We start from the raw sequence: 17570 nt of genomic DNA on the forward strand, positions 1-17570 counted from the left end.
AAACGTCAGAAAATGTTGCGAATTCAACATTTTCGAAGATTTGCTTCATGGAGTTTTCCATAGTGCTCACAGTTGTTTTACTTCGAGCCCTCTTTTATAAGAACCGTCAACTATAGATATTTCGTCCCCACTTCGAGCAAGTACAACGTTCAGCATGGATTTAAAATGTTCCTTCTTTTTTCCACGAACAACATACGGAGTCACTGTTTTCTCTTGTCGGTATCTTAGCTTCTGAAACTTTTGTCCACGCGTCACTTCCGCTTTACAATGCGTCGCGTCATCCGTTCGATCCTGCCCAGGTTTTGGGGGGTTTAGACTGAAGTGATATTCTTGCAGATGTCTTGTAACTCTCGTATCCGGCCACAGTAATATACTTTCTGTATGTTTGCTGCAAACTAGATTAGTTGCCGTATCACAAGTCATTTTATGGAGTTTGCAGAATAACGTTATAGAATTTAATCAAAATGCCTGGAAAGTACATAATATACATTTATTAAAACAAAATTCTCATTCATTTTTTGCACAAACAGTATACTCTAACTCGAAAGCGATACTGCGTCTTATACCTACGTTACACTTTGTTCAGATTGAATACAAATGTAAACTAACTGTCACACGCATTGTACTTACTGTTTAGTGTTTATATTATAATGTAACCTAGCAATGTATAGATTTGATTAAGTCACTAGCGCACGTTATACTTCTTTTCAGCACACGAACTCAATTTAGTTCACCATAAATGGAACTATTACAAAACTTTACATGCCCTATGACGTCACAATACACAATGCAAATTTGAAATTCAAATCCTACAAGCACGTGTTGAATTAAATCGTTGCCTGCAGCTTTAGTTTGTGATTTAGTGAGACTTTTTGTGTACTTAGTTAACCAAAAGTCCAAATTCCAACTTTAATCGGCCAACACTAACTATACATCAACCATACGCGCTTAGTTGACAGGATATAACTTATTTGCTGCTACTGTTGCCATACGCAGGTACAGTTTGCTATGTAAACTCCGCCCACTAACTTTGTTCGAAGCATATTTGTTTCTCTAATTATCGTTCCGTCTTTTGCATGGGTCACTTCATATGCCCACGCATTGTGTGCAGTATAAGTAGCCATCTAAGCCTGTCGCCTTTAACTCGAATTCTCGTAACTACTTAGACAAGGCAACCATAACGATACTGCGGGACAATAACAGTTAAGAGGTGGCTAAAATACCCGCGTACGGAAAGTGAAGTCAACGTAATTGGCCTCTGAACTCAAAACGATTTCCCTCCTATTATACGACTACCGGACAATGTAGACTTTATGACGTATAAGCGCCTGACAAAGCCACGCCTTCTGACGTCATAATAGTTAATTCAAACCTGCAAGTCAAACACAATCGTGGGTCGAATCGTCGCGTTTTTCTTTTCCCGTTGCTACATTCATGTTGTGTTTGTACAACCATGTGCCTCACTCAAGTTACACTACTGAACCACTACCAATGCGCTATAACAAGCCGTATACAGATTTAATGAAACATTACACCGTTACTTCGATAAAAGACGAAACGCAGAACTATTCGAGCAAAGTCTGGTGTTCTGTTGTCGTTTTCCCGCTTTATATCAAGGCTGTAAGAACGCTGTACAACGCTGACACAAACCAAACAACTACTTTCGCTTACGTTGCTTGCTTGTTTACTGCATAGATAGATCTCTTAACGCTGTTACCGTAAACAAGTTCATACAATATACATAATATTTACATGAACTTGCTAATATGTTTGAGTCTCTATAGTAAAATCCCATTTTAACAGCGGTTTATCCTTGGGTTTAACAGGCGCGCTTTTCAACTCAGTATCTTTCTACACCTTTTACCCAAAGCGTTTTGAACGAATGTAGTTTTGCCGATAATTCCCTCCTATTCGTTGCTTTAATAAATTGATTTTGCCAGTCGTGTTTGAAAGTGAAAAAAACAAAATATGTTACCATATAGCGCACGCATAGGTCGCCTACCGCTAACACTGCGCCCCGCACCCTTTTAATTGACTTAACCTACTCTACAGGCTTACATAGCTCATGGTGCATGCCGACAAACCTATTTTGCCACGGCTACCACATTATATATAGAGTATATCACTACGGGGTGACCTGCGTTTCTCCATACTTCCTTAAGTGTTTGTTCGGTCACATTCGCCATGTATCAGATGATTCCGACGTTTACCCCATTGTGATGTAACAACGTGGGTAGTTACGCACATTTTTACGCAAAAATAGAATAAATGAGAATGGGGCCAAGAAACCCATCCTTTTTATACCCAAAATTGAAAATACACCCTTTTATTACGTCACAAGGTCGAGTTTCCGCACGATCGACGCGCGACGTTTTCGAATGGAATGTGACGTCATAGTACTATGCCAATCACGCCGATTATTCAACTAGAAAGATAATTTTGTTCTAAGGCAAAGAATGTTAGTTTTGTAGTTATTTTACACGGAGATCTATTACTGCACCAAAATACATTATTGACGTCATTTGACGTCATAATCCTCTGTAATAATCGCTGTTCTTTCGTCACGGAGCTTTAACTTTCAAAGTTATTAATTCAAACCCAAAAATTAAAGTTTATTTAATTCAATTTCAATTTTCCAACTTTATTACGAAATACGTTTTAAGTGGCTATTCATATATCGTATACGAGTTCGAATATTACTTTATATTCTACGGGATTTAAGCAGCTAATATTTAATATGTTTATACTAACGTACGCCTGATGCTTAAAAACATCTTATGGCCCAATACAACACTAAAGTGGTAGCCTAATGTACCGTTAGCACATAATATCTCATATATGTCTCGAGTTTCTCAAGTTTTATACAAACATCTTAAGTTTTAAACAATGAACAACGCTTTTATGCAGTTCTGAGCATAGCGCAGGCCTACGCGTAAGGTTATAAAATCTTATGTACAAAAAAACTTTTAACAAAACTTTTAACAAAAAACTTATAAAATCTTATGTACAAAAAAAGTTTAACTACAGTTAACCACGCCCGATTACTAGGTGGCAATAGTCAGCATATAAGAAGCTTCGCAAACCTTATATAAAGATAAATCAATATTCAAATCCACACGCATTGCCTTTGTGGGATCTTGCTTAAATAATTCAAAAGCGCAAATTCGTCTTCACTGCACTCGGCTTTACCGCGAAAATAGACCTGTTGATGGGATCTTTGTTGACGTGTTTTGCAATTAAAATCTCATAAACAGCACTGAACTCTACTAAAAAATATTGGCCCAATTTATTGTAAAAAAAAGAAATATTTAACGACTATTGCGTTGATATTGACCTTTTTGCTGCTTCAAATATGATCGTCGTTACTCTGGTTAACAAATAGGTTGTGTGCATTTTAACAAATATGTGAACTTCGGCAAAAAGGAACAAAATTTTCCCTAAAATGACAAACGGGTTGACGGTTACTTGGGTTTATTCGGATGACCCAAGAAACCTGATGTAGCTATCAACACGACTATGTTGGCTTTATTTAAAATGCAACTGAATCGTTGCAACTGTTTATACTGACAGTAATAGCATTAATCTATATGCACCGAATATTACAACAGCTAAATCTTATATTTAAGGAGTAAGCAATCTTTTGCTGACTGCAAACGAAATTCTCTGCTGACTGCAAGCAAAATCGACAGGTAAACAACAAATAACACATCCGTTTGTACCTCGTTGTATGTCATTTCTAAATCCTTGCACAAGGTTTTGCAGCTAAAAGGTGCAACATACAATCCTGACAGCGGGCATATGGTAGTATACTGCGTACGGTCGTGAGGGTAACAAAGATGCAAAGAAAGCCTAGTATAAGGTAACGCTATAATATACGTATATGTTTTTTTACTACATGTGGACACATAATGTATACCAAGCAGGAGGTTTCGTTCTTAGTATAGCTTATTTATTAGTCCTATAACTATACTCCTTCATCATATTTTAGCTCAGTTTGGCTTATATATTAGTCCCCAACTACAACTCTTTCAACGCGGCTTATGGCTTAGTTTTTGGTTTATTATGCCAACTTCAAAGTAAACAATCCTTTTGATATTTAAATATTTCATAAAGAGCCAATAGTTCTACACCAATACACAAGGGAAAGTCGATTGGTGTGTTTTTATTCCAATTTTCCTCACAGAGATCATTTACTTTGCGTTTAAATAAAAAGATGATCAAAAAAACCAATAACGCTTGAATACAACTAGTTTTATTGTGGTTTAGTGGAAGATACATATAGTAGAGTAGAAGAGGACGGGACACCTTTAGCACATAATATCCAAGTATCCAAATCGTGTTAAAAAATTAACAACGATCTATGGAAGTCGTGAGGAAATGGTTTTATAAGTCTATGATTTTTCTTTGTTTACTACCAAATAAAAAATCTAATGTAAATCTGTCCTTTCTTTCCCTACCCTACTATATAACATATTTTTTATTTATCTTTTTGAATACCATAGCCAATGAGAAATGGTCGATTAAAACATTGAAGAAAGAGAACGTAAACGCAAATTAAAACAACGAAGCCCCGCTTACGATTTACCAAGTTGGTAACTTTGTGCTGGATTTCAAGAATTGAATTCAATACAAAAGTTCTTGAGTATAGAGGGAAGATATGATTCAAATTTCTATGCAACGGTTGTAAACTAAAGTAACTGTACTGGTGCTATGAAAATTTAGACTTGAAAATGAAAATTTAGATAAGTTTCAATGTAACTTATTTTATTCACGCGTGTCGGACAACGAGACTGATTACAACACGGCTGTATTTGATACACGCGGCAGTTAGAAAAACTACATTTTACCGCAAGGTAGCGTACTGTCTTCACCTCCTATCGGTAGCGTAAATTTGTCGCGCAAAATATTTCATAAAAAAATCTGGCGTCTTCAATTCTTGTACAAATACAAACTACCACAGTATGTCTTCCATGCGTGACCTATACAAAACCCGTAAAATTAAAATTAGATTTTATTAAACTCTGGTTTGTTGTTGTTTGTGTTAAATTAATTCGTGCCCATTATTAACCACTCAACCACGAAGCGCGGCACCACGATTTTGATTGTTACTTAATTCAATACCCTACGAGCCTTTTATGCTTGCTTTTTTTCTCGTATTCTCTCGTTTTTTAAAATTTATTCAATGTATACTCATTGCTCTCAATTTTGAATTAGAAAAAAGCAAGGTTCTGTGTGATATCATAAAGTCTTACTTAATGCGTGTTGTATGTTTACAACAACAGTGTTCTCACATGTGAAGTGAGTAGCGTCAACTCTATTTTGTACATTTGGGTTAATTACGTATAGATCTATTCTATAAACCAGAAAGTAACTTAGAAACTGTAAAACGTAAGTTATTTAATTCTTTTTTGTCAGTTTTTAGTAGTGAGTATGCATTATTAAAAGGTTTTTGTTTTTGAGTTGTTTCGGCTCAAATTGTTAATTTTCTATATCACAGTTTACAGCTACTAGTTTGTAGTTTCGGCGTATTTGTTAACAAGGTATATTAAATGATTACAGTGTGAATGTAGTGTTCTAACTGTTAGTTAAGCCATAATGTAGGGTGATGGTAACAAGTCAGCTCTAGCCCAGGATCAATGATCGTGTGTCACGCTATAGGATCTCACTTATATAACCTGACCATAGAACACACTATGGTGTAGGGGATGGACCAACTCTGATTTACATCCTGAGCCTTATGGTATACCTCACCAAGATATAATGAAATGTAAATTGAACGTAGAGTATTCTTAAGTGTCAAATGTGTCATTGTACCCATGATGCGATTACTTCTGCTTTTTACATTAATTTGTTTTCCATGGTTAAAGAATAGAAAACCATACAAACAATGGACCATCCTATCAGTGTGTGTGTTGTTTAATTAGAACAAAAATTTAGTTTGTACTGTGTTATATCAGATTACTTTTGCTTTTCATAATTGAATTATAAGTAATATAAATATGAGATAATATTTTATTGATTTCTTTGATTGAACATTAGTTTATTGGATCTCGTTGAATAAAATTCCTGCATGTGAAATAGATATGTCTGTGATAAAAGTAATTGATACATTATAGCTTAGTTTAATGCCTCACGACTCATTAACCTTTGATTAACCCATGAGAAATATCAGATAGCATGTTTTAGTAAATGGCTTTGTTGGCACAATATCAAGTCAAAGTTACATGTAAGAAGATATGGCTAAACATAAAATATTTAGTAGTGAAATTGACAATTACTTTATTGGCAAATGCAACATTTCAAAAATGATTTTGACTCCTGCCAAAATATCAATATAGAATTTAGAGTTATTTTAATCGGTCAAAATATCCAATATTGCAGTCATTCCAAAAATATTTTCCCAGTATGTAATTTGATGCAGAGGCTTTACTCTTGGGAGAAATAACTTATATCCTTTCCCTTCCCTAAGGTGCAGTAACTGTTTCATTTTTAATGGTCACTATTCATCTATTACACAGCTGTGTCTGACACTTTATTGACTCAGTAGGACTGTATTTGATCTTGGTTTTATGGACTCCAAAGATTTTTATATTGTTTGCATATCAACGTCAATGTTGTAGTTTAATATGGAAGTTTCCACGGTTACCAAAGCATTTAGATTTTTTATTATATCTTACAGTAAAAAGGCCTCTATAGTTAAAACTAGTTTTGTAGACTCATAGAATACAACAAAATGTTAAGGTTTATTGTGTTTGCTTATTGCTTATAAAGAATCTGTCAAAGTATCGGATGACTATAAAGTTTTGAAAAGCTTGCGAAATTTGGTGAATGTGTACTTAAGACGTTTACAAACTATGAAAATGAATTGTTTAACATGGATGGAATATTAGAAATGTATAATGTAAATGTATTGCAGAATATTTTTTTTTGTTGTAGGTATACAAACTCATGGTGTTTTTATGCAAAGTTTAAATTATAAAGTCTGAAAGTAAACCTTTCTTGTATAATAATGTAAATAAAATTGGTAGATAGAATATAGTTTATGTTTAAACGGATACAATCTAGTTGTAAGCTAGCATTTGAGTTTTTTGTTAATCCTGGTTATTGTTTTGTAGTAAATGTATCTGTTTATATGAATGGGAAATCAGATCAATCAGATGTCAGACACATTTGATTTTAATCCTACATTGATTAGATTATGACCGTCTGCTTTGCTAGAGCCGCCAATTCAATTATAACAGGACGTTAGGAAGTAAAAGAAATAGGTTAAATCTTCTTAACGATACGTAATCCATTTCTTTAAGCCAGGATAAATAATAAAATAAACAAATTGTTTTCAAGTTGAAATCATATTGAAAAAAATTGTGTAAGAAGTTTAAATGTTTGTTTTTTTACCGATGTTTTTATTGGTACATTGTATCTATAAGAATGATGTGCGGTATGTCGTTTACCGTTAATTCCCGTCTCTACGCTGTTTAAAATCTATCTAGAAATAGATTTGTTGTGGTCCTTAAAAGCCGTTTCCTGGATAACCACCCAGGATTTCCCATTTATATATATATAAAAGGGTTGGGGGGAGACGGGACACCTTTAGCACATAATATCCAACTATCCTGATCGTGTTTTAAACAATTAACAACGGTCTATGGGAGTCGTGAGGATACGGTTGTATAATTCTTGAAATGTTCTTCGGTTACTACCAAACGGGACAAGAAAATAGAACATCACATTGTACCTCATCCTACTATATGCTAAGTTGTTTGGTATTGCTGTTCCGGAAGTTATTGAAGCGATAGTTTCCTGTATGATCAGATCGAAATATGCAATCGTTCAATCGTTGTATGTGTGTCTATAGGGCCTGTGATCGTTTACATTGCAGTCAAAAACTCCTTAGCGGTGATTTAAAATGCAACGTATGTAATATATTTGTTTATACGTATCAAATAACTAATATAACAGAATTATCAACTACAAATCAACAGTCGTTACGCATTACAATACGTTATGGGCAAAAACTACATAAGTAAAAGTCCACATGGCCATCTTACAATACAATAATAAACGCACATGTAGTTGTTTTCAATTAAACCAAATTAAGATTTAATTGAAAGGCAAATGTGCATTAAGATACGTAGATTAGATTAATTAAAACAAGCGGCGGGATCTGACATCCAAATGCAATGGTTAAAACACGTTATATTACCAATGCCTAATTTATTGCAAGTTATTCCTATTTGTTATAAATCGTTAACCGTAAAATCTAAACAGGATAAATGGTCTTCATATTAATATTAAATGTTTTGGTAACTTTGTAAATTGAGCTGTAAAATCTAAACAACATTCATCGCTTGCAAACCCGGAGTTTCCGCTGCATCCAATCAGGATTGCAGAAATAGAATTTTCGACGACGCCCATCTTATTCGACCTTTATAAATTTTTCATGCGATTTCCTTAACGTAGCTGTAGCGAGGCACTTGGGACGTTGTAACGACATTGCAAACCTCAACTTGGGTCTCAAGGTTCAGTTTGAGTGTGTTTTATACGGGCTTGTAATTCGCCTTATGTTATTAAACTACAATAAGCGTATGTTGCTAAATATGTTGTTATTCGTCGCTAAGCTTATGCCTGGTTTTTGTGTAAATTGGTTATAGAATTGTCGGTGCTTATAAATTCGAGCATTTGTAATTAATAGTTATATTGGTGCTTATAGTTGCATTTGTAATATCGGTTTCGTTAGTAAGTACTTAGATATACGCCTTAATATATTTGTATTACGACTTATGTATTTTGCTCGCTTCTTTTATATAAAAGTCGTATCGGTTTCCCTCTGTATGAACTAACTATCGAAAGGTTTATATCGCCCATATGTATAGAAGTTAAATTACTCTGTAACTTCTGCTACTAGGCTTAGTTTAAAATGAATTTTTATCTAAAATTGTTAATTTGGTTCCAATTTTTCGTATGGCTTTCGGCAAGACTTTAACGTTGATAAAAATAAACGTTTTAAACCCGGTCATTTGACTCTACAGAAGTTATAACTATCTAGCACTTGACACCATAAATAGGATGCGTCGTTCAGCGTTCAAGTAACATAAGTAGTCTGCACCTGTTCGTAGAGATGAGGCGTCTTTCTAACTGCATAGGCCTATAGGGTGTTGGAGGGTTAGAGTGTAATAACGCTATGTTGTGTGCAGGATGTTGGTGTGAATGGGATGTGATGCTAAAAACAATAGAAAAGGATGGCGGGTCGTTTTCTGTGGGCTAGTTTTAAAAGTTGTTCCTGGAGAGTGTGTAGTCGAACGACGTGGCTCAGTGGTTGGACGCTTGTGTTTATGGATAGCGTGTTCCATGCTTGGTACTGATAGGGATAATAATAGGCGATGTTTTCTTGGGCAAGATACTCAAAGAACATTGCTTTAAACAAGTTTTTACTGAATGAATTGTAGCACCCTGCTGGTTGTAGAATAAATGCGCTAACTCTTGCCTATATCTCAGGTCCCATGTTGTGCTTTATTGTGCCATATTGTATTTGTATAGAACCTCATCCATATAGTACAGAAATAGAAAGTCCAAAACCACACAGATAGGAAGACATGTTTCTGTATTCGCTCTTGTTTGATTTATTGCCTTGTTAGATCCCACACAACTTTGCAGTTGTTAGCGGCGTCTTCGTCGCCATTAATTAGATGTTGCCCGCTTGCCAATTTAGCGACGCTTTTGTTGCAAACGATTACAACTCCATAAAACTGCTGTAAAACTTATTTAGAAGGAATTTTACGGCTTCCCCGTAGATAGTTAGCTACATTAAATGTTTTAATCGAACATTTTACGCTTCAGAAGAACTAACATTCAGTGTGTAGGTTATAGGCCAAGTCGGAGAAATAGGATTTTTGTTCATTGTAAAGTGCGAAAATATGCAGAAAACAAGAATATAGCCTAACTAATGGTTTAAAAAAGAAAGAAGGAAAGGCTAAGAGGTTTATCACTCTTTAATCAAATATATTTTTGTTTTTATATTTATACGGCAAGAAATTGGCGGAATATATGTCTCACTGTTGGGACTTGATTTTTGTCCGCCTCGTATTTAGTAGCAGTCTCTACTTAGTTGTAATGCAACTAGAATCTTTCAACGGTATGAGTGCTAGAACAGGGCCAGATTTACAGAATATATAGATATAGTGGGGTGGGGGAAGATGTGACACCTTTAACACATAATACCCAAATAGCCTGATCGTGTTTTAAACAATTAACAACGGTCTGTGGAAGTCATGAAGATACGGTTTTATAATTCATTGAATGTTTTTTGTTTACTACCAAATGAAAAGAGAAAACTAAACGAAAAAGTGGCCCAACTTCCCCCACCCTACTATATCAGAGTTATTTGTTTGGGTATTTTGTAACAATAAAAAGCGTTACAAACTAAGTCAGTTTTCAATATGTCGTTTATCTTTCAGTTAAAACCTTTCAAGCGGTCGTAAGTGTCATGTGTGCCTATATTATTACATTACATACGATGTTTCAGACGTTACAGGCAATATATCTGAAGTTTTATAGCCGTGTGTAAACGCCTAATTTATCAAGGTAATGATTGATCCGGCTATGTGTTTAGTTTCCGTATCTTAACAGTTTTAGTTTGCTCTGCTAGGCTAGTCACGTCTTAAAGCTTGTATGTCCCAAATGCGTTGTTTGAGTATGGGTTCGACTCGTCTGAACCAAAGCCTTTGAAAACATAAGAACTACTGCTTCTTGTTACGTGGAAGGTAAATTAGCCGCCATATTGTGTCCAAAATAATACAGCGGGTGTCGGGAAAAAAATATTTTTTGGTGATTTATTTAAAACCTAAAACGATTTTGAATGTCGAAATTTGTAGAATTCATGGGTTGTTTGGTTCTATACGGTAAACAACTGCGATCGAGTTTTAAAAAGAATTAATTTTATGGAACTTAAGCCTTTCTATAGAACTTTTATATATTTTTTGAATTAAGTTTTAATGATCTAACTGTGACTTTTTATTTCTTTCCCCTGAGAGAAACTGCCAACAAAACCGAAAAAGTTTGCTCAAACCGACTGCAAAAGTCACCGCTTTTGGACCCACAATGGCGGCAGTTAGACTACTCGCTGTTTCTATGACTGGCTGGACGTTTCCCTCTTGTGTGTCGATTCTTTGAAGACAAATTTCGCAATAAAGCCGATTGTTACGGATTAAAGGCGGCGTCGTTAGCGAATAATGCCCATTGTGACGTTACAATTTAATCAAGGATTTGTGTATCACGTTTGCTGAAGCGTGGAAAGTAATGTAATCAGCATTCAAGTGCAAAGTCTGGCTTACGGCTTACTAAAGCGAATTATGTAATAGATGTACTCTTGATAAGAGACCGTGTAATTAAATGAAGAGATTATGAATGTCTTGTAGCAGATCCGTCACGTTTTTTTTCGTGTTTGAGCAGGGTGTCATTTTCGGTCCCATGAAACTTTAAATCCGAAAAATCAAAACGACTAAATAGGTTTCCTGATAGTTGAGGGTTAGAAGTAGGTCAAGGTTCATTTATGGGTTAGGATTTGTCAGCTTTAAGTTTGAGGATTTACGTTTGCGGCTTTAAAGTAACGTAGAAGAAGTATAACCTTCACTTTTGCATCTTGTTTTGCCAAAATAGTCTGGACCATATCTCTAGATAATGTCAATCTTACAACAAAGAACATCCGGTGTCGATTTGCTTCATGAATTTATTATTAGATGAGAAAACTGACAAGACTTCTTCCGTTGCTTTGCATTTTGCATGTTTACCATCCACTTTGGAAATAGCGTTTCTGTTTACTTAATTAACGAGACCCTTGAAGTCCAGAGTCTAAGCCGGGGTTGTTCGGAGTCTATGCCAGGAAATATTTGCTTGAAATGGCTCTGGTTTGCCGCGAAACTTTCACTAATTGGCCATAATTTATGGAAAGGATTCGGTAGCTGTTGTGTGTTGAATTTGGATAATACTCGGTTTCTTAATTTCGTGTGCCACCAAAAGATCCGGAGGACCCAAGTGTACCGTGAGCCTAAAATGCTAAAGAACCACTGCTGTACATAATTAGAACCGTATATACGAATATAGCAAGGCGAGGAAAGATGGGGCACCTTTTGCACAGGATATCCAAATATTTTGATCGTATTTTAAATGAATGAAAGGGTGTTCTATCTTTCCCCATCTTTTTCACAGTAATGACTTATCTAGTCATTCAATTCGTATTTCAATTTATAGGAAGTCCCCCAGCGTGGGCGTTAAACCTTCACACCTTTGGTGTTTCGCAAACATTTGTGTTTGTGCTTTGTAGCCTTTGTGCGTGCGTACGATTCAACAAGTACTTGTAAAATGCAAACACGACCAGCCCAGTAGATTTGTTATTCAGAGTAGAAACAGTGGCTGTTCTTTCCACTTTAGATGCAAAATAGACGCCAACTGTGCACTTCAGGGAATGTGGTTTTGAGTTACATATACAGCACAAGCCAGTTATAATGACTCGGGACAGACATAGACTTGTTATAGTAGTGTTTGTTTAATAGCAGCTAAGCATTATTCAAAATTTCAAACTTCTCTTTTACATTATACAGACAGGGCTTATGCAAAGAGATTAAAACCTTGGCCTATGTATACACTTTCAGTAATTGTATAGATAGTACTGCGGGGTAAGATGAACTACCAACTAAAACGATTAAGCTAATTTAAACATGGACCATCTTACCCCAACCTACTATATCTAAATCGAACGGTTTTATATCTGTTTATATCAGCTGCTATCTAACGTTAACTTTCAGGTATATTTATATTCTTTTATAACGTATTCTAATTCCAAACATTACAGGGTATAAACTGTGATAGCATTACCGTGTTGTGCTGTTTACTGACCCGCATACCTCCGAAGCCGTAAGTGCAATAAAAAATGAAGCCAACGTACTAAAACGTAAGTATTATACTTGTAATGTGTATTGTCTTGTCATTTAGGCATGCTTTTATACAAGCTCTTATTTCTAATTTGAAAGATTTGTAAAATTAAAGTTATTTATATGTTTCAAATACGTCACTATATTAGTGTTGACATTTTGCGTGTTTTATTCCAAAAACATATCATTAAGATTGAAGATATGGAATTGTTGTATATTAGATTTTATATAGCGCACAGTTTGTATAACCCAGTTGGTAGTTCTATCATTATTTTATTCTCACACTTAAAAGGGTCGTTATCGAATATAAGCATTCAGTGTGCCAGTCTAATTAGCGTCGCTTATTTGAGCTCATGGGCCCAATTAAAATGCCTGGGCTGTGACGTAGTATTTTGATCTCATTTATTCAGTGAATTGAAAGGAGTCGGCTACACAATGTACTTGACTTTGACGAGAAGTCGTTTAAGTTTACATTCCAGAGTTCTTAAGTAGATAGACAAAGCTTAGTTCGTTTGCTGCTACAGTTGGATACATTGGCACCAGTTGTTCAGTGTAAGCAGACAATGGCAGATAAAGGAACGAATGATGGATTCGTATTCAAGAACCAGAACACAGATAATCGACGAGGTTGATTATGACATCATAGAGAAGGACAGAGAAACGCTAGATACAGTGCAGCGATTTTGATTGTGTTTCTACTTTAAAACTTTCATGACAGTTATATTTTTACTTTAAATAATTTTCATTGTTGTAAAAACTGTTAATTTTGTACCGTTAATTTTTGTAATTTTACGGCAAAACAACAGTTTAAAAACGCAGGTATAATATACGCACAACTTGAGTATACATAACATAACTTTTTAGTCTCTTTTGAGTGCGGTAGCAAATATCAAATAATGCACAAGAAAAAAGAGGGGTTTTACCGATAAAACTGCAGTTGTTTAAACAGGCTTATTGGTAAAACATAATTCCACTAACATTTCGGTCAGGTTAAAAGCTATTACTCATATAGTAGGGTGGGGGAAGCTGGGAAACCTTTAGCACATAATATCCAAATACCTTGATCGTGTTTTAAACAACTAACAGTCTGTAGGAGTCGTGAGTATACGGTTTTATATTTTTGTTAACTACTACATGGAACGAGAAAATAAAATGAAAGGTGTCCCATCTTCCCCACCCTGCTATACATGCAGCATTACCACTTGTGGTCGTAAAATTTAGAAACAAACAGATTCAACGGATTGTTACCAACGTAGTTTCGCACTAGAGTAGAAGTAGGTCTTGTTGTTTCGCACATCTAAAGTTGAAAAGGATTTCGGGTAAAAAAACTCAACACCGCAAAGCCAGATCGTAGCTCTTATTTCGCTGATGTTGCTACCAGGTGACACGTAGGTAATATTCAGTAAAGTGGGGGCGGTTAGCGTTAGCATATAAACCCGTATTTCCTAACCGTGTTTTTAACAGCGCTTTTAAAGGGTCGCTTGCTGGAGAGATTTGTGCGCGGTGTTAGGTAGTTGTTATAATAGTACTGTGGAAGTTACAGTATCTAACACCCGTCTTCCAGAGCATATAAAACCTGTATTTCCTAATCGTATTTTAACAACGCTTTGTAAAGTCGCCCATTTGGTAGCGAAATGGATGTGGTGAATTTTATTAGGACAGTGATTTGTCTGCCACACGACGACAGCGCTTTATTTTATAAAAGTTAAGACGTCGCACTTTTTGTAAGTTTTATAGTCCTAAAGTTTCCTATTCTCCTGTGACCCACTTTCGAAGCGTCGTTGGAACTTTTCCAGTTTTATCTTTACATAGCTGGGGAGGCCTATAAAGTGAGGGTGTTTATTACCGGGAGGTGTCTAATGAAATGATTTTACAATTCACTACTGGGAACGTTTATATGGAAGTCGATTTCCGTAATAACCAGACAAATTCCCGAGACACTGAGCACTAGACTGTGAGCATTAGAGAGCCTTTGGACCTTACAATTCGGCTTTTGAAAGGAATTTTGTGATGTTTTAATTGATGAAGGATAGAAAGAGAACAAAGTAAGGCGTGTTATTTACATTCAGTAAGTTTCGGATTTACTTTAGGAAGCTTTAGGTGTGGTTGTAACAGTCGATGTATAATTTAACATAACAATCTTTACTACCCATAAAATAAAACGTATAATTTGCATCGCTTTTTATTTTAGCAGACAGTTTAGGTTAAACCTATTAAAAGGCACTTTGATACGATTGGTGTTTTGTTCGACTTTATAATCCATACTCCCCTTAAGATAAAACGTACGTTTGTATCGCTTTTTAGTAGGTAACTAACGTTAAGCCTATATACTAAAATGCAGTTTGCTATCTTTGTATAAACACAGCAACTCCCGTAGACACAACTATTCCGTGGGCGTAAATTTTGTTAAAGGGGGGAAGCAATTGAATTCCTGTTGAGTGTAAACGTGGCTTAAAATCGCGACGAAGTTTGTACGGCGATTGTGATTCACCAAGATAATGACGTCACCGGACGTTTTCCCTGTCCACCCTCGCTTTATGGTCCTTAACTAAGCAAGTGGTCATTCTAGTGTCCCTACCACCACGCACTGTGAGTGGTAGGCTACCAGTCATAAGAAGGGTTTGAACAGAAAACCGCACGATTTTGTGTGTGTGGAATATTAAGAAATTGCAGGCAAAGTTTTTAAGGTTTAAATTTATAGCAGGTTGGGGAAAATGGTTCTTATTTTCATTTTCGTTGCGACTAAAAAATAGATCGTTTTCAATTGTTAAAAATAGGATTTGGAAATATTGGATATTGTGTTCTAACGGTATCCATCTTACCCCACAATGCTACTACTATATTTATGATTCAGAAAGTTGAAACAAATGCAGCTTTAGGTATTTTATTTTGCATAGTTATATTTTTACCTATTAAATCAGTTTTAGGTCAGTAAAATATCGCAAATCAATGAAAAAGACATTGCAGGTTCCATACCCAAATTTTCTGTGTTACGTTTTATATTATAAGGCCACAAATCCAACTCTGGTTAAATCCACATGAAGTTTTTGTGGTTAAACTTAAGATTTCAAATAAAAAGCATTGAACACGTGCCAGTGAGTCACATAGTCACTTAAGGATGTTTACACAGCCTTTGCCTTTAAGGGGTCGGTTGCTCTAAGTTTATATCAAGATAAAATTAAAGACCTTAGCTATATGATATATATACTATTTTTTTTATATAGTATGGTGGGGAAGATGGGACACCTTTTATTCTATTTTCTTTACCCATTTAGTAGTAAACAAAGAACATTCAAAGAATTATAAAACCGTATCCTCACGACGACTATAGGCCGTTGTTAATTGTTTAAAATACGATCAGGATATTTGGATATTATGGGCTAAAGATGTCCCATCTACCCCCACCCTACTATACTATAGAACTTGGTGTAGAGTAAATATTCTTACAAGCTTACAGCATAGGGTAGTGGGCGAACTTTTTAATGTTTTTTTGGGTCGTATTTTGGGACCCTTTAAAATAGAATTTTCTTTTCCGAGTAAATTATTTTATACAACGATCAGAACACCCCGTTCTACAATTAATCGAACGCCGTGAACAACTAACTTCATTCTGATCTATAATGCATTAAGTGACGTCACACATCGATATTAATCACAGGATTGTTGAAAGGAGTTCACACTCGAACGTTGCCGCGCTAGAGGTAACGTCGTTAGTGACAAGTTAACGTAGGGCTGAGGTGGTAAAGTGATGACATTTGTGTATTAGTTAGTGAAACAAGATTAATAGCAGATGAAGTTATTGTAGTGGTCATGGTGTTGTTGTCATTTAGGTTTGTATGGTTTAAAACCTTATGGGGTAACTGTGTATAATTGGTATTTAAGAGCTAGAATTTGTTCGGTTACTTGTTTTTTGTCGACTGAGGGTCAAACCTTGGTCGAGCTCTCAAGGGATGATCTTTTATTCATTACCATTAAAACCCTTGTCGTCTACCTTCGGGGAAGCGACAGGCTTCAATATCAGGTTCTTGGGGTAGCACCCTTGGTGTTTGGGTAATGGGTAGCTTTGCTTGTCTAATCACATGTCCCCATGGTTTACCTTGCAGTAGCACACTTCTAGATTAGAATAAAAAATGCATAGTTTCCAGTTAAAAGAGTTTGCCAAATGTAGGGCTAGCCAAAGGTTTGAGGTTGTATACAGTTTGCAACGTAACCACTACCGTAGACCGTAGAATTAATGGGTGACAATATGACAAACCTGAACTGTTGTGTCTGGATAAATACCACATTAGGGCGGGGGAAGATGGAACACATTTTGTATTCTACTTTCTCATCCCAATTAGTAGTCAACAAAAAGATTCAAAGAATCATAAAACCGCATCCTCACGACTCCTATAGACCGCTGTGTTGTTTAAAAAACGATCAGGATATTTGGATATTATGTGCTAAAATTGTTCTTTCCCCTACCCTACTATTATGCAACAATGACTTGGGAGGGAAAGTTTGCTCTTGTTTAGAATTTGTATCAATAATGTTACAGCCCGCCACCCATGGTGTATGTTATTACTTTTTCTACAGAAATTAGACAACACACTGTGCTAATGATACAAGCGGAATATATTAGGCACTGAAAAAATACCCGGGAAT

The 17570-nt window shown here is 35.6% G+C and overlaps 1 long non-coding RNA gene across 1 annotated transcript; it reads left to right on the forward strand.

Moving 5' to 3' along the window:
- The first annotated feature begins 3049 nt into the window (after positions 1-3049).
- On the forward strand, positions 3050-17550 carry LOC113474898. The gene is made up of 4 exons (XR_003396615.1): positions 3050-3859; positions 4503-5388; positions 12848-12946; positions 17502-17550. It is a non-coding gene; the product is annotated as an uncharacterized LOC113474898 (long non-coding RNA).
- The last annotated feature ends 20 nt before the right edge of the window (positions 17551-17570 follow it).

This window comes from Ciona intestinalis, unplaced genomic scaffold (genome assembly GCF_000224145.3).
Source record: "Ciona intestinalis unplaced genomic scaffold, KH HT000025.2, whole genome shotgun sequence".
Classification (NCBI taxonomy): Eukaryota; Metazoa; Chordata; class Ascidiacea; order Phlebobranchia; family Cionidae; genus Ciona; species Ciona intestinalis.